Below are 24,860 nucleotides of genomic sequence, written 5' to 3'. Positions count from 1 at the left end.
GAGACTGAGTGAATCCAGGGTTTGTGGTGCTCTGACACGAAACTGGGAGAAGTTATTTTAACACAAACAGTAAATTAGAGTTCAATCCTGAGTCCTTTTGACTATCAGAACCAATACTCTAGCTAGTTGCAGCACAAAACTCCCAAAGTGATATTTTCCTACAACAGGGGTCTGACCATGTCACTCCTCTTTTCAAGAACCACCAGTAGCTCCCTATTGCCTCTAGGATCAAATATAATCTCACATGGCATGTAAAGACATTCACAATAAGACTTTAGTCTAGCTTTCCAGTCTTATTACACATGACCCCCTTTCACATACTCTAGAGTCCAGTCAAACTGACCTTGTTGCTGAACCTAATGTCAGTCAATAAAAATTGATTAAGCACCAACTAAACTAGGTGTCCAAGGGGAGACAGTGCTAGCCCCGGAGTCAGGAAAACCTGAGTTCAAATCCAGCCTCAGACACTTACTAGCAGTGTGGCCCCAAGCAAGTCACTTAACCCTTTTTGCCTGGAGAAGGAAATAGCAAACCTCTCTAGTGTCTTTGCCAAGAAAACCCCAAGTGGGGTCACAGAGAGTGGGATACGACTAATTGATTAGACAACAGAACAGAGTATATGCCCTGTACTGTGCTAAACTTGGTATACAAAGGAAAGCAAAAGATAACCCCTGCCCTCTAAGGCCTCATAATCTAATGAGAGAAAATGACACATAAAAAGAAGTTGAAAAGAAGAGGAAAGGATACCCAGTTTGGGGGCATGGTGAAATCCAGAGTCCAGCCAAGTAGGAACATTGCCTTCCTCCTCACGTGATACCTAATACATTTTGTTGTTCAATCATGTCCGACTCTCCATGACCCCACTTGGGGTTTTCTTGGCAAATATAGTGGAGTGGTTTGCCATTTCCTTCTCCAGCTCATTTGACTGATGAGGAAACTGAGGCAAATAGTATTTAGTGACTTGCCCGGGGGTCATATAGCTACTAAGTGTCTGAGGCTAGAAAACTCAGGAAGATGAATTTTCCTGACTCCAGGCCTGGCACTCTAAGCACTGCACCACCTAGCTGCCCGATCTAACACATAGTAGGTATTTAATAAATGCTTGTTGATTGATAGAAAACAATACATCTCAATGGGGAATCAACACTTCTGGGAGGATGAATCTCTCTCAGTCAAGCAGCAAGCATTTACTAATTAGTGAAGGTACAAAGAAAAAGCTGAAATAGATTTTTCTAGGGCAGAAGTCTTCCTAGTACTTATCACTTTAAGAAAATCTTATTTTACATTTATACCTTTTGTTTTTACACTGGCACCAATTCCAAATGTATTCTCTTCTTCTCTCCTACCTACTGAAACTAAGTAACAAATATTTTGAAAAAATGGAGTTGGGATGGAATTTTTCAGCAAAACCAATGGACGAATCCATTGGGTCTGACAGCTTGACAGTATATGCAGAATTTCTCATCTGTAGTTTGCCACTACTGCCAAGATGAAAGAGAGATTTATTCTCTTAACTCTTCTACCAGGCCAAGGCCTAATCACCCTTGGGGTTTTTTTTCGTTGTTGTTGTCGTTGTTTTTTGTTTTTTGAAGCAATGAGGGTTGAGCGACTTGCCCAGGATCACACAATAAGTGTCTAAGGTTGGATTTGAACTCAGGTCCTCCTGACTCTAGGGTCAGTGCTCTTTCCACCATGCCACCTGGTCCCTTCCCTGCCTCACTCTTTCTTTCTTTTTATTTTTTGGGGGGCAATGGGGGTTAAGTGACTTGCCCAGGGTCACACTGCTAGTAAGTGTCAAGTGTCTGAGGCCAGATTTGAACTCAGGTACTCCTGAATCCAAGGCCGGTGCTTTAGCCACTGCACCACCTAGCTGCCCCCCCCCCCCGCCCCCCACTCACTCTTAAAAAGGTTTAAAACAAAAAACACCACCACTAGCATTACAACCCAACCCTGAGCATTTGGAACAGAACTTCTTAGTAAAGAAGGACTTCTCAGCTATGGAGGAGAGAGGAGTAGGGTCTTGAGCAAGGGGGAAGTGACTCCAAGAACTTTTTCACCCTGAGGGGTCCATGACTTTATCTGCCTCATAGCATCCTTGGGCAGGGCAGCATATGCTAAAGGTGTGAGGAAAGAAAAACATTTCTAAGGTTCAAAATCAAGGGAGGAAGCTTATCTCCCAGTTCTAGATTCTCTTCCTTTGTGTCCAAAAGTATCCTTGCCACAAATGGGGAGGGCTTCATTCTTCCTGGTGTCAGGGGGTTGGACAAGATGCCATGACCTAGGGGAAACTGTTGGTTAATGGTGAGAGGGAGGGAGAGAGATAGAGAGAGAGAGAGAGAGAATATCTGCATTGAGTTCACTGGTATGTCTTCTCCCTTCTCTACTCTGGGTCTCTCCTTCCTCCCTCAGTGCACTGAAGTGCCTCCTTCCCTCCCCCCTAACCCTCTGTGCCTTCCTAAACCCCTCTCCTTCCCCTGCAACACTGCCCCCATCTCTCTCCTGGGGGCTGGCCCCATCTCCCCATCTCTTCATTAGCTCCCCAGCCCTACAGGATTTCCCCCTTATGACTCCATAGGGACCCTCTGCTCCCAACTAGAGCTGAACAGAGGCAGGAAAGCAGAATATGAAGTGGGAGGTAGGGGACCCCAGGAGGCTGGTATGACTCCATCCTGATGGGGACAGGAGCAGGACTGGATGGAAAGGGAAAGTGTCTACTGGGAATGGAAACCAGACAAATGAGGGATCCAAAACTCCATTGTAGCCTTCGATTGACCCCCATTTCCCATCCCAAAACGTTAACCCCTTTCTTCATTCTATTTCTGAAGAAAAGGAAAAGAAAGTATCTGCCTGTCTGAACTGAGTTAGATGAGGCCTTCCAGGAGATGAACGAAAGGCTAGGAGGAATGCAGCTTTCCTTGAAACCCTGCCAGGCGGGCAGCTAGGTGGTGCAGTGGATAGAGCACTGGCCCTGGATTCAGAAGGACCTGAGTTCAAATCCAGCCTCAGACATTTGACACACTAGCTGTGTGACCCTGGGCAAGTCACTTAACCCTCATTGCCCCCCCAAAAAGAAAAAAAAATCCTGCCTGGCTGGAGGAAGAGTTTTTTTTTGTCTGTTCGATTTGTTTGGTTGTGGGTTTGTTTGTTTTTTAATACAGCACTCAACCAATACTGATTTTCCCAGCTAGAAGGGAAGGGGTGGCTTCTCCTTAGAATTTTCATTAAAATGCCTGGCCAAGTGGGGTTGCCCCACCATTTTCAGGCCTAAATTTCAGGTCATCACATCCATCCCCCTGCCATCCACATCTTGAATGTGAATCAGTTAGGATTGTACTGGGAACAGTTATCAAAAGAATACCGTGAGCTGAATTTCTGTTCCTCCCCAATGTTGTCTTTTATTGGGTTGGGGAGGGGCATATGGAGGGTTTTCCAACCTGGCCCCTCTCTGCATCTTCCAGGAGCCTCTGATCCCTGCTCACCTCCTTTCCTACCTCCTCCCCCCGATCTAGCTTCTTCCACCCAAAAAAGAAATCTGGTGTGAAAAGTGGAGGCTGGGTTGTGTTGGCCCTGATGTCACTGATGCCAGTCCCCTCCCCTCTGCCAGCTTGGGTGAGAAGAGACAGGGCACCCACACCTCCTCCTGCTGCCACTTTGGGCTCCCCACCCTGAAGGCAAGTAAAGAGAAAAAAGGAATAAAGAACAACAGAGATCTCCTGGGATCTTCAGGCTCCTTGGAATCCCACTCAATTCTCCTTACTGAAGTTATAGGTGACCAATCTCTGAATTTTACAGAAAGGAAGTCTGAGACCTAGAATAGGTGACGAGTTACCTAGGGATCAAACAGCCGACTTTAACTGTCATCCCCCTAAGATGAAGTGAGATATAATGACAGTAAAATATTTTAATAGTATTTTATTTTCTTTTTTGCCAATTACATGTAAAGATAGTTTTTAACATTCATTTTTGTAAGATTTTGAGTTCCAAATTTTTCTGCCTCTCTCCCTTCTCTCCCTTCTCCCAAAGCCAACGAGTCATCTGATATAGGTTATACATTATTTATAATCATATAACAGTAAAACATTGCAAATATTAATACACAAAAATTTACATTATTCTTATTACTACAATCACTTGTCCAAAAAGTTCTTCCCTAGTCACCACCCCCATATAGGTGCTTTTTTCTTCTATTAGAATATAAACTCTTTGAAGGCTGGGACTGTCTTGCTTGCTTGTATTTGTATATCAGATATGTAACACAGTACCTGGCACATAGTAAGTCCTTAACAAATGCTTTATTATAAATACATTAATTAATTACTCTTGCTCTCCCTTGTGGCTGAATGGTCTGAGTTGAGTGATTTGAATGTATTAACAAAGGTAGGGGCAGCTAGGTGGCACAGTGGATAAAGCACCGGCCCTGAATTCAAGAGGACCTGAGTTCAAATCTGACCTCAGACACTTGACACTTACTAGCTGTGTGACCCTGGGCAAGTCACTTAACCCCAATTGCCTCACAAAAAACAAAACCAAAACCAAAAAAACAAAGGTAGATCTAGCCTGGAGAGGGATTGCCTGAGAACACACCTCTTAGGCCCAAAGTTGGGACTCCCCAACACTTTTCTCTGACCTTAGAAGAAAGCACGTGATGATAAGCTCAGATTTTAATGAATTCTTGGCCTGAAGAAGCAGGTAACAGAAGACCAGAGGAAAAGCAGTATTGACACCAAAGAATCCTGGCTCCCACCTCTGAGCCTTTTTACTCTCGAGTGCACAGCCCTGGAAGAAGGGAATGTGGGGAGGACTGGAGAGAGAAGAAAAGAGACAGCAAATGATGGGCTGAAACTGAGATATGGTCAGGCAGAGATAGACAGGGCCACAGAGTCACCAAGAGATGCTCAGGAAGAAAGGCTGGTGTTAGGAGGAGGCAAAGGAAGAAACCGAGGGGGAAATAAGAGGGAGAGAGCTCCATCAATTAGCAAGAGGCCTGGCAAATAGTAGGTATTTAATAAATGTTTGTTGATTGATACATTTATTGGTTGGTTGACTAGAAGGGAGAATGAAGCAGAAATAATGTGAGAGAAGGGGAGGTGGAGAAAGGAGAGTGAATAAGAAATAAAATAATAAGCAGAGAACTAAGCAAACCATTCCATATTTTTTGGCCATTTTCCTGACCTCTGCCCTTGGAACCTTTAGCTTCCTTAAAGGCTTGTCCCAAGTGTCTGTTTCCTACTGGAGTCCTCAATTCCTTCCATTGTTATAACTTCCCTCCCCAAATCACTTTGACTATATGTGTTTTGCACTTATTTTCTCTTTAGCTACCTGTGACTTGTATTTTCTTATCTGAATCACCAACACACTTGTTTCTCCACCAGTAGAATGTAAACTCCTTGAGGTCAGGGACTGTTTCCTGTTTGTCTTTTCATAAAGTCTAATACAGAGCTCCAGCTAGTAGATAGTAGGTGTTTAATAAGTGCTTGCTGAAGTGTATTGAACCCATTCTCCTCTGTTTCAAGTTCATTGGGGCCATTGCCATCACAACCCCTGTCCACCCTACTCTCCCCTATGAGTGAACCCCCCCACTCTCCTTTCCAGTCCTTCTGTTTTATAAATTGCCCTATCAGAAAGTCCTTTGGACTGGCACACCCAAATCACCCAAGCTGTAACCTCCACCTGTTTTTCCTCTCGCATTTCCCGTTGTGGGGGTAGGTGGTAGAAGACTTCTCTGAGCAGATTACTGGATCCTCCTCCCTCCCCTCCTGAGTCCTACTTACCAAATGAGACACAATAGTGATTGTAGAGAGGTAACTTAGAGGACCTGAACCCCAAACCCCAATGGGGTGGATTCACTGTCATACCTGGGGCTGCATACTTTGTCCATACCTGGACACTCACACCTCAGAATAGATGCACACAGACACAAATGACCAAACACAACCACACTTGTGTTCACACAAAAATATTGGCACATGCACAATGAAACTCACAAGTATCCACACTGGGATATACTGCTGAAGGTGTTTTGGAAGCTGTGGCCCTCTACCCTGTGTCAGGTCTCCTCATCCCAGGCTTTGTTAAGTATCTGCCTGGTTGTTCTGGCCCCCACCCCTTCCCTCTCCCCAGAGCATACCTGTTCTGAGGGAACCCTATCCAATCAGCTGTAAGGGTATATGATATGGGGCAAGAGGAAAGAGAGAACGAGAGGAATATATTTATATATTTGTGAATTCTCGTTTCTCTCCTCCCTAGAAAGTGCCAGGCTCTCAGTAAGACTGCAGATAAAGAAGCTATAGTTTTCATTCCCCTGATTATTGGGGGGGGGGAGGTAGAGTGGGTAGGGTTGAAGCCAAGGTCAAAGGCTGCAGTCTAAATGTTCTGATCATGTTCATGGTCTCTCCTCATCTTTTCTCTCTCCTCTTACCCAGGTAGCTCCTCACCTTTGTTTTGTGTGTGTCACAGGTCCCTTTGGGCAATCTGGTGAAGCCTATGAACCCCTTCTCAGAGTAATATTTTAAATGCATAAAAGAAAATGCAAAGGATTACAAAGGAAACAAATTCGATTGAAATGCTGTTATCGAAATACTTTTTTTTTTTTTAATTCACAGGTCCCGGACTAAGAAGCCCCACCCCTCTCCCCCATTTAGAGTCAGCCCAGCGTTTGGATATTTCACAGGAAATGTATGCTCCTTGAGGGCAGGGACTATTTGATTTTTGTCTTTGTATGCCCAGGGCCCAGCTCCCAACTTTTCGGGGTGGGGGTGGGAGTGTCAATAAGGTTTTTTCAGCGAATGATGTGAATGAAGCCCTTGGCCTTTGATCTTTCTCTTTCTGACATCTAGTGTGAAGTGGCGAGGGCAAAGAAGCAGCGGGCTGCAGGCTGTACTCCTCGCTGGTCTCATCCCTCTCACTTTGCCCCGGCCCTTCATCCAGAACTCTCACTGAGTAGTCTCTGCACCCGCTCTCTGCCCCTCCTCTTCCCAGCCCATTGGGTTTAAATCCTGGCCCCTCCCAGAGGATCCTACATTAAGTTCTTGCGCATCCTCCAGAAATTCTTCGGAGGGGGAGAGGGAGGGAGAGAAGAGGGGGTCATGAGAGGAGAGGGCAAACCTGAGCTCTAGGGAGGCCCATGGGTGGGGCTGCTGCTCCCGCCCCCCGTCCCCCGCCCCAGTGGGAATCTCAGCAGCTTAATCTCGGTCAGGAAGTGGAGTTGAGTTACCAGAGAAGGGAGGAGGAGGGAAGCGGGGCTGGGGGGGGGGGGGGGGAAATACCCAGGGCTACGAGTAAAGGGAGCTGGTGGGGAAGGTGGGGGGGGAGGAAGAGGAAGGACAGTCATGGGGGGGGGGCACCGGACGTGCCAAGGAGTTAAATCCCAGTCAGGCGTTTCTTTGCCCCTTCTCTTGCCTACCCTCTTTGGGGTGGATACTGCCTCCTAGAACCACGGGGCTTTGCCATACACCACTTGGCAAGGGGGTGTGGCTGTCCCACCTCGGGACTTTTGATTCTCTGGCCTCAAATTCGGCCCCTTCTGAGAGATCGGAGGTGGCAACATGGTCTGCAGACAGCCTCCCCTCCTGGCCACAGTCTCCCTTTGCACCTTTGTCCTGTCTGGCAGCTGTCCCGTAAGGGAAGGTGCTGTGTCTGGCAGCCTCATGCTTATGGGTATGTAGTATTTCTGTGACGGTTACTGCATGCCGCGGCATCTCTGCCTCTTTCTACTTTCTTCCTTTGTTTCTGTCTCTGTCTGCTCCTCACTGTAGCTCCTGTTTCTGTCTCTCTCTGCACTTCTATCACTGTCTCTCGATTCTGTCAATAGAATGTAAGCTCCTTGAAGGCAGGCACTATTTTAAATTTTCTCTTTGTATTCCTAGCACAGAGCCTGGCATTTTGTAGGCACTTAATAAATGTGCTTTGGACTGGGTTGTCTCTCTGAGTCTGTTTCATTTCTATCTTTCTTGTTGTTTTCCTCCCTCAATCTCTGTTTATTTTTTCTGTCTCCCTGTTTTATTCTCTGCCCTACTCTGTGTTTCTATCTATACAGCTGTGTTCCTCTGACTTGTTTGTCTCTCATCTTTCTCCTCTGTTTCGCTGTGTGTCTCTATGTCCGCATCTATTCTGTTAGTCAGAAATAAAACTTCTATTATGGGGCCCAAGGGTCCCTTAAGTTTGACCATCAAAGTTAGTGTCAGGAAGGGAGGAAAGGAGGATGGATGATGGATGTGGGTTGGTCAGGGACCATTGGTATTAGAAAAAGGAATCAAGCAGGTATAGTAATATATTTTTGCCCTGAGGAAAAGTGGGAGGGGAAGGAGATGGGCAGAAGGGGGTGGGGAGAAGAGGGGAAGGAGGGAAGGGAAGTTTGGGGAAGGGAGCTGTAAAAGGCAACAAATAGGGGGTGGCTAGGTGGTGCAGTGGATAAAGCACCAGCCCTGGATTCAGGAGTACCTGAGTTCAAATCAGGCCTCAGACACTTGACACTTACTAGCTGTGTGACCCTGGGCAAGTCACTTAAGCTCCATTGCCCTGCAAAAAAAAAAAAAGCAACAAATAGAAAAAGGGATCAGAGAGATACAGGATGGTGAAGGGGTTGAGGTGGTAGAGTTCTGGGATATGATTACCTCGTCATCCACATAGTTGGGGCACACTAGTGGGCATGGAGAGAACACTAGAGGAAGAGAGAGGGACACTTGCAGCAACCAGTAAAGAGAGAAAAAGAAAGAGATAGTAGGATCATAGATTTAGAATGGGATGGTCATCAAATCCAAGTGCCTTATTTTACAGATGAGGAACTGAGGCCAGAGAGGTTAAATAACTTGATATCTGAACTTGAACTCAGGTCGCCCTACTTCAAATTACAGCATGCAATCCAATACTGGAGGCAGTCTTTAGATAGAGTAGGAAAAAGAGAAACACAGAGAAAGAGACAAACTTAGCAATGACACAGGCAAAGCTATTAAGAGAACAAAACTGATAAAGAGACAAAAACAGATGGAGACAAGAGAATTGAGAGACCTGAGTTCTAGTCTCAGTTTCACCACTATAACTCATTGTAAGATCTCCAGCAAGTTGCTTTCTCTCTCTAGGCCTCACTTCTGTGACATAAGAAAGTCGCATGATATGATTTTTAAGATGGTTTTTACTGATAGTTTTTGTTTTTTACATCACCTACATTTCCTCCTATATCCCTTTCCTCCCTCCTCCCAGACATCAATTCCTTATAATGAAGGTTTTTTTTTAAAGAGAGAAAAATTTCAGCAAAACCAATCAACATTGAAAAGTCTGATTTTATACTCAATATTCCACAACCATGCCCCCCCTTCTCTATAAAGGAACAGAGGGAAATTATATGATTTCTAAGGCCCTTCCAGCCCTGACATCTTGGAATCCAACAAAACCCTCTGTAGCTGACAACACCTGAGAAAGGTGATCTTGGATTTAAGTATGGGAATGTCTAAAAGGTTCCATGGAATTTGGGAAGGGGGCATCATGGAGGGGGACAATATGAATTTCCAAAGAAAATAGCCATAAGATTTTTGAGTAGAAGAATTACTAGTTATTGTAGAAATCAAAACAGTTGGAAAATGTGACAAAGGTTCTGATACTTCCCTTTGACCTTGTTCATTTCCCTATGAATTTGACACTACTTCCATTAGCACTTTCCTCTTCCAGAAGTTTTCTTCTGTGTCCTTCTTTAGGCTTGTTTCTGATTAGTCCTAATGGGCTACTGTTTCTAAATCCACTTTTGGTCTTGTCTAGCAAACAGGTACGCTGAGGCAAAGAGCTAAAAGAGGCTCTGTTGCATTCCCCTGCAGAACTCCAGGAAGATAAAATGAAATTATGGAAACTGTAGTAGACTCTACACATGCAGACAATTCTCATTCTCCTGTTATTATGCCTAAAACAGGCATTTCCTCCATACCAGATTGAAAATTACTTGACAGTAGGGAGTATATTATTTTGGGTCAGGAGGGTCTACTCTATTATTTTCTGAAACACTCTTTATAGACAAGCGTGAATTCATCTGGGAGTCCTTCTTTCCCCCACTGAGGCAGATTTTATTCTAGCCCTGATTCTAGTTCAGTAGAGTGAGTTGTCACTCTAGGAATGTCAAAGGTCACACAAGTAAGCTAGTCCAGGAGGACCTAGGCCACAGAGAGTTATGTGCTAGTCCTCTGTAAGGAACCATGGGAATTGACACCAATTGAAAACACTAAAATGGTGAGAGGGGCCCAGAAAGAGGACAATCACACCTTGTAGACTTGGAAGCAATAGGCAGAAGGCAAAATGGGTTGGGAAGACCTGCAGGCTGATGCATCTATGAGCCCTGGAAAACCTCAATGAAAAGAAAGAAGAGAGATGGAGCCTAGCAGAACCAAGAGAACATTGTGCGCAGAGACAGCAATATTGTTTGACGAACTGTGAATGACTTAACTATTTTCAACAATACAACGATCCAAGACAATCCCAAAGGACTATTGATGAAACAGACTCTCCATCTCCAAAGAACTGATATTGATGGAACACAGACTGAAGCTTGCTATTTTTCGCTCTTTCATTTTTTCTTTTATTCAAGTTTTCTTGTACAAAATGACTAATAGGGTACTGTTTTACATAATCACACATGTATAACCCATATCTGATTGCTTACCTCCTCAGGGAGGGGGGAGGGGAGGGAGGAAAGGAGGGATAAAAATTGGAACTCAAAACTATAAATAAAAATGTTTATTATCTTTTAAGAGAGAGGGAGAGGGAGAGACTGGACAAATGGCAAATCAGTGGAGGGCTGGGGAAGAAGATGAGAAGGAACACAAGGGAACTGGTTGCATGAGGGAAGATGTCAGACTCTTCCTTTTGTCCATACTATGAGTCATGTTGACCAAATAGGTATATATGGGTGAAGGTAAATTAGACTCTCTAATATTCCTGAGTCCTTTCTCCATGAGGAAGATGGGAGAGGGTTTTTTTTCTGTTTTTGTTTTTGCAGGCAATGGGGGTTAAGTGACTTGCCCAGGGTCACACAGCTAGTAAGTGTCAAGTGTCTGAGGCCGTATTTGAACTCAGGTACTCCTGAATCCAGGGCCGGTGCTTTAACCACTGTGCCACCTAGTTGCCCTGGGAGAGCTTTTTCAACCATTCATCGACTTGAATCCAACCCTCTATGTATTTTTTGTTGTGTAAATAAAACCTTTCTTCTCTTCAGTGTTGCTTGCAAGGGATCATAATCCTAGATTTAGAGCTAGAAAAGAAACCTAGAAATCACCTAGGGCAATCTCCTCATTTTTTCAGATTAAGGAATCGATGTCCAAGAAGGGTGTGGGTTGCCCAAGTCCAAGGTCATTCAGGTAGCAATCCTCAAAAAAAGGACTGGTGCTTTTTCTAGGGTCTGATGCTAAGTCAGGGACTCAGAGTTACCTGGGTTCTGGCAAAGTCAGAGAAATGTTGGTAGGTCTGACAGACTCAGAATTAAGTATGTCTTGTCATCCATCAGGGACCCCATTGAGACAATTATTTACATTTGTATTCCCAGTGCCTACTCAATGCTTGGCACCTTATAGATATTTAAGAACTGAACTGAAATGTGTTATTATTCCCCAACCTCTTCCAAAACTGGGAGAAGGGAAGGAGAATAATCAGAAAAGACAAAAGAAACTTTTAGATGATCAGGATTCTTCCTGCTTAGTTCTCACTTCCAGCAGCCTAAATTCACATGGTCCCCTAGGAACTATCAGGTACCAGCAGAGGAGTTAAAATCTGTTGATTCTCATACTCACTGACCTTCTTTGTACCTCAGTTTCCTCATTTGTAACCTAAGAAAGTTAAGTCTAACAATCTCTAGGAACCCTTCCAGATCTGAGTTCCTATGATTCAGTTCAAAGAGTGGAAAGAATTCTGGACTGAGAGCTCTAATTCTGCCTAATTTGCTGTTATTTCCTTAAACAAGTCATTATTCCTCTCTGAGCCTCAGTTTCCCAACTGCAAAATGAGAGAATCAATCACATGACCCCTGATGTCCCTCCCAGCTCTGACATCCTATGTTCTCTAAGAGATAGAGATACAGAGATACTACCTCTAAGCTCAAGGTGACTATACTCTTTCCTGACACTACTAAGGGCAGACCAGAGGGAAGGAAGAAAACGACACCTAGTAAAAAGGAAAGGGAGCCTTTCAACCTCCCTGTCCTCTTGAAAAACAGCCAAACTCCCTCAGTAGTGGTGGTGGTGGTAGGGCTGGGATTGAAGACAGAGGGGCTGGCATGGAGGGTGGGGGCTGGGCTCGATGACTTCAGCAGCTGGATAATTAGCTGGCGCTCCCCCAGGCCCGGAGGGAGAAGGGCCGGGTGGGCTGGGAGACCAACGCAAAGTGACAGGGGTGGTTTTGACACTCGGTGGAGCTGACGGGCCCGGGGAGCCAAGGCTTGGGTTTCGGGGAAAATATCCCAGCAAATGATTTAAAAATAGGTCAGAGGGAAGGAGCCGCAGCCGGCACTGGGTCTGTGGTGAGAACTTCATGTGGCTCCCCTGGGGGCTGCCGACCTCACCGTCAAGGAGGGGGTGTGGTATGGAAGGAGGAAAAGGAGGAAGGGAAGGAAGGAGGACAACGACAAGGAAGAGGAAGAGGACGAGGGGAGAGAGACAGACAGACAGACAGACAGACAGAGACAGTGAGACAGAAACAAAAACAGACAGTAAGGGAGAGGCAGAGAGATGGAAAGAAGAGACAGATAGACTGAGACAAAGAGACAGAAACAGGAAGAGAGGGAGAGACAGAAGAGACAGAGAGACAAAAAAAGAGAGGGGTGGTGGCCTGAGGTCATTGCTGCCAGTCCCCTGCCTCCACCCCTTTCCTCTATCCCCCTAGATATTCCTCATGCTTCATTTTACTAGATCCTTGAGGATTCCTTCCTACAATCTAGATTCAGACTCTCCTAATGCACTTTGATACAATGTTCCTCACTGGAGAAGCTTCTCCTCCCTCCTCACCCTAAACCCACTAGGCACAAGCTATTTTAGAGACTGTTTCATTGGCAAATGCTTCCTGCTGTCTACCCTTGAGACCTCCTGCTCCACAGAGAACCCATTTTCTTTCTCTAGAGGGAGGCTGGTGGATTTTTCACTTACTGTTAACCCACTGAGAGAGATTCACATAAAAGTGCCTCCTTTTCTAGTCTCACATTCCTCTCGTGATCAAACTGCACTGCTGACTTTCCAACAAACCTCTGGTCCAGACAGACTCTCCAGGCTATTCTCTGGGCTACAAGAAGGGCATAGTCTATTTCTCTCTCTCCTTGGGGTGGCATAGGCACCTGGGTAGCATAATGGAGAGAGAGTGATGGAGTAGAAGTCAGGACAACCTGAGTACAGATCGCTTCTCAGACGTTTAGCTGGGTGACTCTGGGCAAGATGAACATCTCCTTAGCCTCAGTTTTTTTTTCTCATCTGTAAATGGAAATAATAATAATAGTGCCTATTTTACAGGGTCGGTGCTATTGTTATATGGGTAAGGGGTAGGGTTCGGCGGGTGGCTGGATTTCCACATCTATAATTTGGGGCAAGGGGAGGATGACAACCTCCCCTTACAAGTCTAGATTCAATGAACATTTATGAAGTACCTCCCTCCAGGCACTGTGCTAGGCACAGAGACTACAAGGATAAGAGACAGTTGTAGCCCTCAAGGGTTTTACTGGAGGGGATGCTTCCTGATCTCAGAAGGAAGGAAGCAGTAGCCAAACGGTAGGAGGAAGCACCTGAGCCAAGTCTGAGCTAGGGATTCCAAGAGGTGCAGGTGAGTCAGAGGGTATATTCCAGGTATCGGGGGCAGCCTATGCAAAGGCATGAAGACAGACAGGAGTTGGGTCATGGAGTCTGGAAGTAGCAAGTTGTTCTAGAAGGTGAAAAGGAGTAACATGAACTTGGTATTGGAAGGTAGGAGCCATAGAACTTTGCATGAATGCAAACAATATCCCTGTGATTTACAAGCATTTAATATATGAAAATGCATTCATAATCTGAGCCCACTCTGAGGTCAGGTGGTACCCCTTCACCCAGATTTCTCTTTCAGTTTTTGGAGGCAATGGGAGTATATGACTTGCCCAGGGACACGCAGCTAGTAAGTGTCTGAGGCCAGATTTGAACTCAGGTCCTCCTGACTCCAGGGCTAGGACTCTATCCATTGCATCAACAAGCTGCCTGCCAGAGGTCTCATAAATACTGTCTCTCACCTTATCCCTAAAAGTCAAGAAATTCTTCCCATAGTCTTACCACAAACCTTCTCGTTGCAAGTCCAATTCCATTTGTTATTGTGGGGGTTGTGGCCACCACTAAGAAGGTAGCCCTTGCAGTTGGGGGAAACCATGGCTTGGAGCCCAACACAAAACCTCACCTTGCTCCTTCACCAATGCCAGGCAGGCACGGAGTATCCAATGCCAGAGGAACCAAGGCAGCCAGGCAGTCAGGCAGGAGGGCAGGCAATGAGTACCAAGGGTAAAAAGATGAGGCAGGCAGGAGGTCCTGTATTTCCTGCTTCCAGCAGTGCCATCCCCAGCTGGGGTAGGCACCTGGATCCCAACCACAGAAATGGGCAGGATGCCCAGGGACATATTGGCACGGGAGACTGATTGGTTTGGCCTGACCCAGAGTTTAACCCCACTTAACCACCCCAGACATAGATCAACTCTGACACTAGAGTCTGAGATGCCTTCCCCGCCTCACCTCTCCATTCCCCTGAGGTGCCCTCCTCCTCCTGCACCGTCACCCATTGAGATGTCACAGGAAGTTCGCCAGCCCCCATCTGCTAATGCCATGGGCAACTTAGCTCATTCCCTGATGCCTGAGGAGGCGTCACTTTGGTTTGTGTCTCTAATATCCAGGGGCTCATGGGATGACAACCGATTTGCTTCCTTTTCCTCCCCTCCCTCTCTTCATTCAGGTCACTGGCACCTGAAAAAAGGAAAGACTATCAGAGGGGGAATTATGGATGGGTGGGTACCTTTATTATAGATGTCCCACTGGTTGGGAGCCTGTATTCCTGGGTATAATTCCTTTGGGGTGCTCCATCCTGGAGAATCTCCATCAAGAATGGCTTGGGGAGAAGAACAAGAGACAGTCAGTCAAATGTGTTTGTCCACTCATCCTACTCCCCTTTCCACAATCAGACTGGAAGCTGAGATGACCAGGGCTCTTCATGCCCTTGCTGCTTCTAACCTCTCCAGCAAGGGGGAGGGAATGATATTGAATCCTATACTTGTAAATAAAAGCATTATACTCATGAGGGACAGAGGTGAAAGGCTACCTTTGAGATCAGCCCTCTCCTTTTACGGAGAAGGCAGCTAAGGCTGAGAGATGGCCAGTGACTTGCCTAAGGTAGTGGTGTGGCCAGGACCGGATCCCAGGTCTCCACACTAAGCACAGTGCCCTTCCCACTGCATTAGGACACCATCAACTACAATACCCCCTTTGCTGTAACAGCAGCACCTGTTAACAGCATCTTGTCCACCCGACTCAGGGGAGACTCAGAGATACATGCCCACTTTCCACTCCTTTGGCCTGGGGTAGTAGGCCTCCCTCGGTCACCTGTTTCATCAGTGGCTCATCCCATCATTGTTCTGTCCTCTGGAGATTTTTTCTGTCCAATGACCCTGAAGAGGCTTTTGCAGGATTATCAGTCAGCAAACATCACCTCTTCTCCCACGGCCAAACTCCTCCCCACACAACCCCCCCAAAACAAATAGTAATTAGCAGCCTGGGAGGGAGGGGGAAGAGAGGACTGAGGGACATTTTAGGGAGGACACTGTCTGGGCTCTGGGCCTGCTTTCCTCCCTTTCTCCATATTCGCCACCCCCACCCTGCTAGATTCATCAGCACCTCCAGCTCTGCCAACTTGCTAATAGGACCCACACTTGGCTGCTTCTCACCTCAGAAACCAGGGAGAGGAGAAGGAGGGAGCTGTGAGCCCAGGGTGGGCCTTGAGGAGGAGGGAGGAGGTGAATGGGCATGGAGAGAACTGTAACTGCCAGCTGTCTCCATCACCCTGTGCCAACTTGGCTGACCCATTTGGTGGGGGCTTCCATCTATCCCTTTCTGAGGTCTCAACAGAAATCTTTAGGGGCCGAGGATACCAGTGGTTAGCACCAAGAGGACTTGTTCTAGGCTGAACAAGGGAAGGGGAATAGAAGTTCCTCCATCCCATCTTAAGACCTAGAACCCCCCCCATCCACACATGCATAGAACCCCCAAACCAGAGGTGATTTCCAAAAAGGGAAACTGAAGCTGAGCCAACTCCACTCCTGGTGTATAAACTTCTCCTTCAGACTAACCTTCCCTCCTTCTCAAGAACCACCTTCAATCTAATATCCTTCCTAACTAACTTCCTGCACCAGGGGGAAGGAATAGAGTTGGGGGTGGTGTGGGTTGGGGCACATTGAGGAGATTTAGGTTTCTTATAAACCTCCTAGCTTCTTGTTCCCCCACAACATGGCAGACAGGCTCTGTGGTCTCATCTGGGCTCTAGCTCTGAGTCAGGGCTCCCTCCCTTGGGCCTCCCCTATGCCACACTCTTACTCTCTGCTTCCCCCCTCCTCTCCGAATTGGACTGGAAAATCAGGCTCACCGCCTCTGCCCCTGTCGAAGTCAGTGCTTCCCCCGTGACAAGGTCGATTTCCCCTAAAGGGAGGTGTTTCCTCGAAGCTGGGAAAAATCAAGGGGGCTGAGACTGTACCATCAGAGGCCAGGCAAGGGTCGTGCCCCTCCAGCACGGAGAGATGAGGGGAGCTAGCACTGCCGTCCTCAGTCCCCACCCCAGCTCAACTTTAGAAGCTACTCCTTCCTGTGGCAGCAGACTGTGCTGTGGTTCACTCAAAAGGCAAGGATGGAAGGCTACAACTCTGGCAGCTGGGAGACCTTGCTTAGAGCCCCAAATTCTTCAGAGCCAGGGTCGAGGGGTAGGGGCCAAGGGCATCACGTGTCGCCAGGGTCTCTTCCTGATCTCAATCTATGCATTATGTCTAGTACAATAGTTTGTACCAGAGCAAGTGTTTAACGTTTATTTAATCCCATGACACAACGCACAGATGCTGGGTCCCCTACCACACTACACATCTTGAAATTTATTAGACTGCATCAAACTGACTGGTGGGTATAATGCTGAATCCTCTCCCCTTCTTCCTGCTCCCTCAGCCCCAAGGAATCAAACTAGGGGGGAGAACAGAAGAAATTCAGGACTTTGGAATCAGGGAGAATGTGGTAAGGTATAGAAAAGTAGGAAGGAAGAGACTGCTACAGTTAAAAAGGAAACCTCACCCTCATTTTACAGAAAAGGAAACTGAGACCCAAAGGAGGGGAAATGACTTGGCTAAGGTTACACAGCCAGTTAGTGGCCGAGGGCAGAGGAGGAACAGGGGTATTCTGGAGAAATTCCCAAGTTCAAAGTCAGATGATACGGGTTCAAATCCGGGCTCTTCTACTAACTACTTGTGTGACCTTGGGCAAGTCACATCCCCTCTGGACTTTAGTTTCCTCTTCTCTAAGGTGAGGGGGTATCTTTAAATCTGGGATCTCCTAAACCCAATAGCAGGGCTTCTATCACTCCCGCCCCACCACCACTTTAGAACTATGATTTTGCTCCAGCAGCTCACCCTGCCCTCTCCCATCTTTGAATCACATAGAAGGGTCCAGGGATGCTCACAAGCATACTCATCCAGCCTGAGATGGAATGTAGGGACTGGTGTTGCTGCAGCCAGGTTTTCTTCCTTTGGTGAAACTAGAGCCCCAGGGGAGGGGTCAGCCCAGGAACTTAGGAATTGCCCCCAGGTACCCCCAACAGTGTTTTCAGAATTTGTCCATGTGGGCTGTTCTGCTTAATTGGAGGGGGTGAGGTGGACTGGCGGGAGTCAAAAGAGTCGAAAGAGAAAGAGAGAATAAGACACGGAAAATGAGAGCAGGTGAGAGAGACAGAGAAACCAAGACACAAGGAATAGTCAGACAGAGAAGTAGAGAGAGGGCAGAGCCAGCCAGGGTTGGGGTCAGGGGAAAGGAAGATTTTTTTTGGAGAGGGGATATGAGGTGGTTATGCCTCCCCCAGAATCACAGAATGTCCCAGCCAGAAAGGACCTTAAAGATCATTTAGTCCAATGTCCTTGTTTTGCAAAGGAGATAAGTGACCGTTTCACTCTTTCACACGCTGAAAACTCCATATGGAAGGTAGAAGGTGGGACTGAAATTGCTAGTGGTAGGAGAAGAGAGGAGGCATGAAAAAACTTTGAGATAATCCTTAGCATGGCTCCCAAGTACATAAGGGACCTGGGGCATCCCCAACCTGTCCAAAGTGTCATCAAAGACCAAGGCTGGGAGAAGGAGGTGCATGCACCTGCTGAATCTCCAAATCCCCCCTTTAATCGTCTCCACAGACAGAACTTCCCATGCCCCTGTGACCAATAGGCACAACACCAGCTCCTTGTTAGGAGCTCCAACACTAGCAAAGACCCGCACACAGAGATGATAAACCACCTCCATCTTTGCCCAATGGGTCACCTCCCAAAATTGAGGGGTGTTGGGAGAGGCTGCCAGCCCCCTTAGTCATCTTGGGAAGCCACCAATAGCAGTGGCTGAGAGAGAACTAACCGCAAGCCAATTCTGTGGTTGAGCTGTTTTCTGGAGGAGCTGTGGAGAGGAGCAGGGAAGGGGACCACATGGGACTCTCAGATACCCCAACACATTACACACCGGTACCCAGTCTCTGAGAAATCAGGAGCTCCAACCATAATGAGTCTTTTCTCTCAACCTTAGAGGAAGAGACCTGGACAAGGGTTTGGAAAAACTGTGCCCATCTCTGCCCTGGCTCAGCATGACATCAGTCCCCAGAAACAACCAAGATCCACCCCCTCAAAACACACCTTAAAGGGTACTCAAAGATTGGTTTAGTGGAAAGAAAAGGCTTGAATCATGAATCTGACACTCTTTCTGTGTGACTTTGGACAAGTAACTTAACCTCTCTGGGCCTGTTTCCTCATCTAGAAAACCAGAGGGTTGAATTGGCTAAGGTCCCTTCCAGCCTGAAATCTATGTTCAGATAATGAAAGATCACTGGATTTATCCTCTGAGGATTAAGATACAAATGTTCACTCTCCATTCACCACCTATTGGCCTAAGTGAACTTGAAGATGCCTTTTAGCTTTTAGAGCAAAGAGGAAGCCCCTTCTCCGTGTCCTGGGCCAGGACAACTTGACTATACAGTTTTCATTTTTCTGAGACAGGCTGTGAAAATTCTTTCTTTCTCTGGGAGTTGTTAGTTTGAGATAAATCAATCCTGTGTTCCCAAATGGGCATGTTGGCTACAGAAAAGGGGCAAGGGGTGGGAGTTGGGGATTAGACCATGACTTTACTGGTATTAGGGAACTCCCAGGTGAGGGAACTCAACTCCCAGTGAAGGATAGCTCACTTTTTTTTTTTTTAAGTGAGGCAATTGGGGTTAAGTGACTTGCCCAGGGTCACACAGCTAATAAGTGTTAAGTGTCTGAGGCTGGATTTGAACTCAGGTACTCCTGACTCTAGGGCCGGTGCTCTATCCACTGTGCCACCTAGCTGCCCAATTGCTCACTTTCTTACAGTGTATTACTGCCTTAGAGAATTGTCTAGAGCAGCCATATCAAACTCAAATAGAAATGGGGCCACTAAACTATACATAAGAATCCTTGTGGGCTGCATATTGACTTAGAAAACCACATGCTAACATTATCTATGTTTTATTGAATTTGTATTTATTTTGACCTTGTTCAGGCAGCATTCAGAAGTGTTGTGGGCTGCACGTAGCCCACTAGCATTTAACACCTCTGGTCTAGAGCCCTGAGCAGTTTAATTGATTTGCCCAGGGTCACAGAGCCAGTAATATGTCAAAGGTGCAACCTGAACCCAGGTCTTCCCGACTTGAGGCAGTTCTCTATCCACTGTACCAACCTGCCTAGGGAGTAAACATGATCAAATAATTTAGAACCAAAAAACCCAAACAAAAACAAAACAGAACAGGGGGCATCTAGGTGGTGCAGTGGATAAAGCACCGGCCCTGGATTCAGGAGTATCTGAGTTCAAATCCGGCCTCAGACACTTGACACTTACTAGCTGTGAGACCCTGGGCAAGTCACTTAACCCTCATTGTCCCACAAAAAAACGAATCAAATAATTTAGAGCTAGAAGGTACTCTTGTTAGTTGTTATTTAGTCATTTTTTCTGTCATGCCTGACTCTTTGTGATCCCATGTGGGGCTTTCTAGGCAAAGATACTGGACCAATTTGCCATTTCCTTCTCCAGCTCATTTTACAGATGAGGAGACTGAGGCAGACAGAGGTTAAATGACTTGCCTAGAATCACACAGTCTGTAAGTACCTGAGGCCGGATTTGAACTCAAGTCTTCCTGACACCAGATAGGGTGCTCTATCTACTTTGACACCTGGCTGCCCCATGGTCCAGTCCTACCCTCATCTTACTGAAGTTCATTCATTAAATAACTTGCCCAGTCAAACCACTATAAGTATAATATACAGCAAGTAGCTGGGCTAAAGGGGTTTGAACCCAGGTTCTTTGACTCCAAAAGCAGGGCCCTTTCTACTACACCAAGCTTGGAGGCATCATGCTATAGTAGAAAGAAGGCCAAACTTGCATTAGAAACACATGGGCGGGCGGCTAGGTGGTGCAGTGGATAGAGCACTGGCCCTGGAGTCAGGAGGACCTGAGTTCAAATCTGACCTCAGACACTTGACACTTACTAGCTGTGTGACCCTGGGCAAGTCACTTAACCCCAGTAGCCTCATAAAAAACAAAAAACAAACAAACAAACAAAACAGAAACACATGGGCGGGGCAGCTAGGTGTTGCAGTGGATAGAGCACTGGACCTGAGTTCAAATCCAGCCTCAGACACTTGACACTTACTAGCTGTGTGATCTTGGGCAAGTCACTTAACCCCAATTGCCTCACCAAAAAAAAAAAAAAAAAAAAAAGAAAAAAGAAAAAAGAAAAGAAAGACATGGGCAAGGGGGCAGCTAGATGGCGCAATGGATAAAGCACCAGCCCTGGATTCAGGAGGACCTGAGTTCAAATTCGGCCTCAGACACTTGACACTTACTAGCTGTATAACCCTGGGCAAGCCACTTAACCCTCACTGCCCTGCAAAAAAAATTTTTTTAAAAAGAAAAGCAAAGACATGGGCAAGAAGGGAGAACAAGGATAAAGGTAAGACAAACAGGAGCATTGCCCCATCACTCCTGCTCTATCATATCATTGGCCCAGGTAGGTCAATGGGATCCAGGAAAGAGGCCTCCTTTCTGTCCCCCTCCTGCTTTAGGGACAATCTTCAAAGCTTCTTGAGGATATCCAGTAGTTCTTATCTAAACCTGGGAACTCCCTCCTCCCAGAAGTTCTTTGCACACTGTGGGCTAACAAATGTTTGTTGAAAAAATGAAAGGACAGAGAGGAAGGGAGTAGGGCATGGGCTTGGGGTGTAAAGAATGGGATGCTGAGCTAGGCAGGGAGGAAAGAGGAGCCACGTCCTCTCCCCACGGAAGCTGCTGCTCTCTCCCCCCAGTCACCCCTATGAGTCACAATGCCCTCCTCCTGTCCGCCCACCATCGCTGGGGCTGCCCAGATGAGTTTGAAGTTTATCATGTGATTTCTAAAAATGAGAATCGACTCCAGAGCTGGGTCTTTATGTGTCATTGTATGTTGTGGAAACACTGCACGTGTGTATGCCAAGTGGTATTTGTGTCCCTTGGTCCGTCTGAGAGGAGTACAGGGTATGTTAGTCTAGTGCTCTTGTGAGAAGCCTGCATGTGTATATGTGTGTGTGTGTTTTGGACTGTGTAAGAAGCATAAAGTATGTGTCTTCCTATAAGCATTCCTGTGTACCTATATCTGCACGTGCTGCCTTTGCAACCCTGTGGTCACGTGTGATAGGGGGACAAGTGTGACCCACATCTGGATATACATGTGAAAAGTGACAATGGAACGGAACGAGGAGGGATGGGCCTGAATTGGATGCTTCCTTGGGCCTGGACCCTCTACCATCTTCCCTTCTCCCTTTTGCCTGCCTAAGTCGCATTTCCTTGACCTCTCAAGCTCCCACCCTAGCCCCCAAAGCCCCAAGCCCCTAGCCATCATCAATTCCCTGGTGGGGTGAGGTCCTCGGGGGAGATGGCAGGTGTAAGGGGCCAAAGGTGCCTAGGGCAGAATCTCCTACTCTCCATAACCTTTTTAATTACAGGTGGCTGGGAATATCCAGTTCAGGCATGAGCCTTGATGGGCATTCCCCTATTCCCTCCTCACTTTCCTGAACCCCAGGGGCCCTGCAGCAGAGGAGACCTCATCTCCGCTTGCAGCACAAAGCCTCTGAGCTATCTCCTTCACACCATCTGCCCGCTCCTTCCCCTGCCCCCCCACCCTCATTCACACAAGTTGCTCTTGCAACTTAAGGTTGGGGTGGGGGGGAGGTCAGCTTCTTTAGCACCCACAGAGATGGGGGGCCCCCAGGAAGAGAAAGGGCAGTGCTTATCCAATCATATCCTAGGGAAGGGTCTTCTCATCCATCCCCCTGCCACCGAGATAGAAGTGCCAATCCTCCCAAGCTCACGATGATAAATAGGCTTTTGTTTGTCAGTTCCCTTGAGTTTTTCCAATAACTCTCAGCAGGCTCTGACAATGTTTGACCCTCCCCACTGGGGAGTGCTCCCTTAGTCAAAGATGGGCACTGTAAGGTGAGAAATGGACCAGAAGTCAAGAGATTTGGGTTATAGTCTCAGTTCTGCCACTAACTGTGTGATCTCAGGCAAATCACTTGGGCTTGAGGGGTGTGGGGAGGGTCCTCCACTCATTCTGTAAACGAGGCCTTGGTCTAGACTAGGGGTTCTTTACTTTTGAGGTGTCATGGACTCCTTTAGTGGTCTGGTGGAGCCTTGGGACCCCTTTTTAGAAGAATGTTTCTAAATAATTGAGGGAAATGCTCATTTCAGTTAGATATCAGTGAACATGAAGATATAAGTTTTCCCCATCCAAGCTCATAGACCCCAGGTTAAAAACCCCTGGCTTAGATGGTGTTTAAGGCACCTTACACTTCTGACATTCAATACTTCTATAATTCTAGGTCTAAACTCAGTCTCTCATATTCTAATCTGGAACCAAAACCTTTGGGTCTTTCCAGTCCACCAGGGACTTGGGGGCTAGCAGGTCTTTCCTCTCAGGTTTCTTCTCCCTTTTCTTCTCCCTATGTGTCCTTTTCCCACTTACCCCATAAGCTCTCTGCTACACTGAAAGTGATTAAGTTACCTTATATTTGTTAAATTGGAAATTCAGTATGAAAGAAATGAGTCTTTAAAGACAATGAGGCATTTTACGTTTTTTCTTTATTTTTCTTGGGTTTTTTGTGTTTTCTTTTGTGACATGACTAATATGGAAATATGTTTTTGCATGACTTCACAGGTATAATCGATATCAAATTGCTTTCCTTCTCAAGTAGGGGGGAAGGGCAGGAGAGAGAGAGAGAAAGAGGGAGGGAGGCAGGGAGGGAGGAAGGGAAGGAGACAGAGACAGAGACAAAGAGAAAGAGGGACAGAGGCAGGGAGGGAGGAAGGGAGGGAAGGAGAGAGACACGGGGAGAGAAAGACAGAGACAGAGAGAAAGAGGGAGGGAGGCAGGGAGGGAGAGAGAGAGAAAGAGAGAAGAGAGAGAATTTGGAACTCTAAATTTTAAAAAATGATTGTTAAAATTTTTTATATGTAATTGGAAAATAAATAATAACATAAACATATCAAATAAATAGAGTGTATAAATAATTTTTTTTAAAGTTTTAAAAAATAAAGAAAATGAGGACCAGAGAATCAGGAGTCTTTGTGACTCTCCCCTCCTCCCAGCTAAAAGAAGTCTCTGATTTGGAGAGGTGCAAGGAATATCTCCCAAGGGAAAATGGATCCCTTTAGCTTCCCTCCAAGAAACCTCCAAGGATAACAAGGATTGGCCTTCCGGAGGTCTTCTGATTCTAAACCCTTCCCCTCTGTATTTTCTCTGAATATTGACACCCGGGGTACACGTGGAGGCATTGTGAGGCCAGAGCTATGAGGACATTGAGTCCAGGCTAGAAGGATGGAGGCTTTTAAAACCACAGCCCAGCCATATGAGGTGTTTATTCCTTTATACTTGATAAGCCAACACCCCAAAGCTGCTCTAAGATGGTGCCTTCTGCAACTCTCTTCTGTTGCCGCTAGCCCTACACTGGTCAGGCCTTTTTTCTGCTCCCAGGCAGAGGTTGGGTTAGTTTGCTAGCCTTGCAGGAGAAAGAAGATCCAAGGAAGCAACCTTATAGCATCCAGAATCTATGAGCTACCAAGCAAGGAAATTTCTTCCCAAGATGCCACTAATCCAGATTTTTTGTTGTTCAATCATGTCTGACTCTTCCTGACCCTATTTGGGGTTTTCTTGGCAGAGATACTGGAGTGGTCTGCCATTTTCTTCTCCAGCTCATTTGACAGATAAAGAAACTGAGACAAACAGGGTTCACTGATTTGCCCAGGGTCAACAGCTAGTAAGTGTCTGAGACCAGATGTAAACTCAGCAAGATGAGTCTTTCTAGGGGCAGCTAGGTGGCACAGTGGATAAAGCACTGGTCCTGGATTCAGGAGGACCTGAGTTCAAATCCAGCATCAGATACTTAACACTTACTAGCTATGTGACCCTGGGCAAGTCATTTAACCCTCATTGCCCTGCAAAAAAAAAAAAAAGAGTCTTTCTGATTTGAAGCCCAGCACTTTATCTATTGTGCTAGCTGAGCCCCACAAAGTTTCATAGACTCTCTTCCAGTGTGATTTTGGTGTAAGAGTGGGGTTGATAGTTCCACC

Source organism: Dromiciops gliroides, chromosome 4 (genome assembly GCF_019393635.1).
Source record: "Dromiciops gliroides isolate mDroGli1 chromosome 4, mDroGli1.pri, whole genome shotgun sequence".
Lineage (NCBI taxonomy): Eukaryota > Metazoa > Chordata > Mammalia > Microbiotheria > Microbiotheriidae > Dromiciops > Dromiciops gliroides.
Note: the sequence above shows the minus strand (reverse complement) of the source record.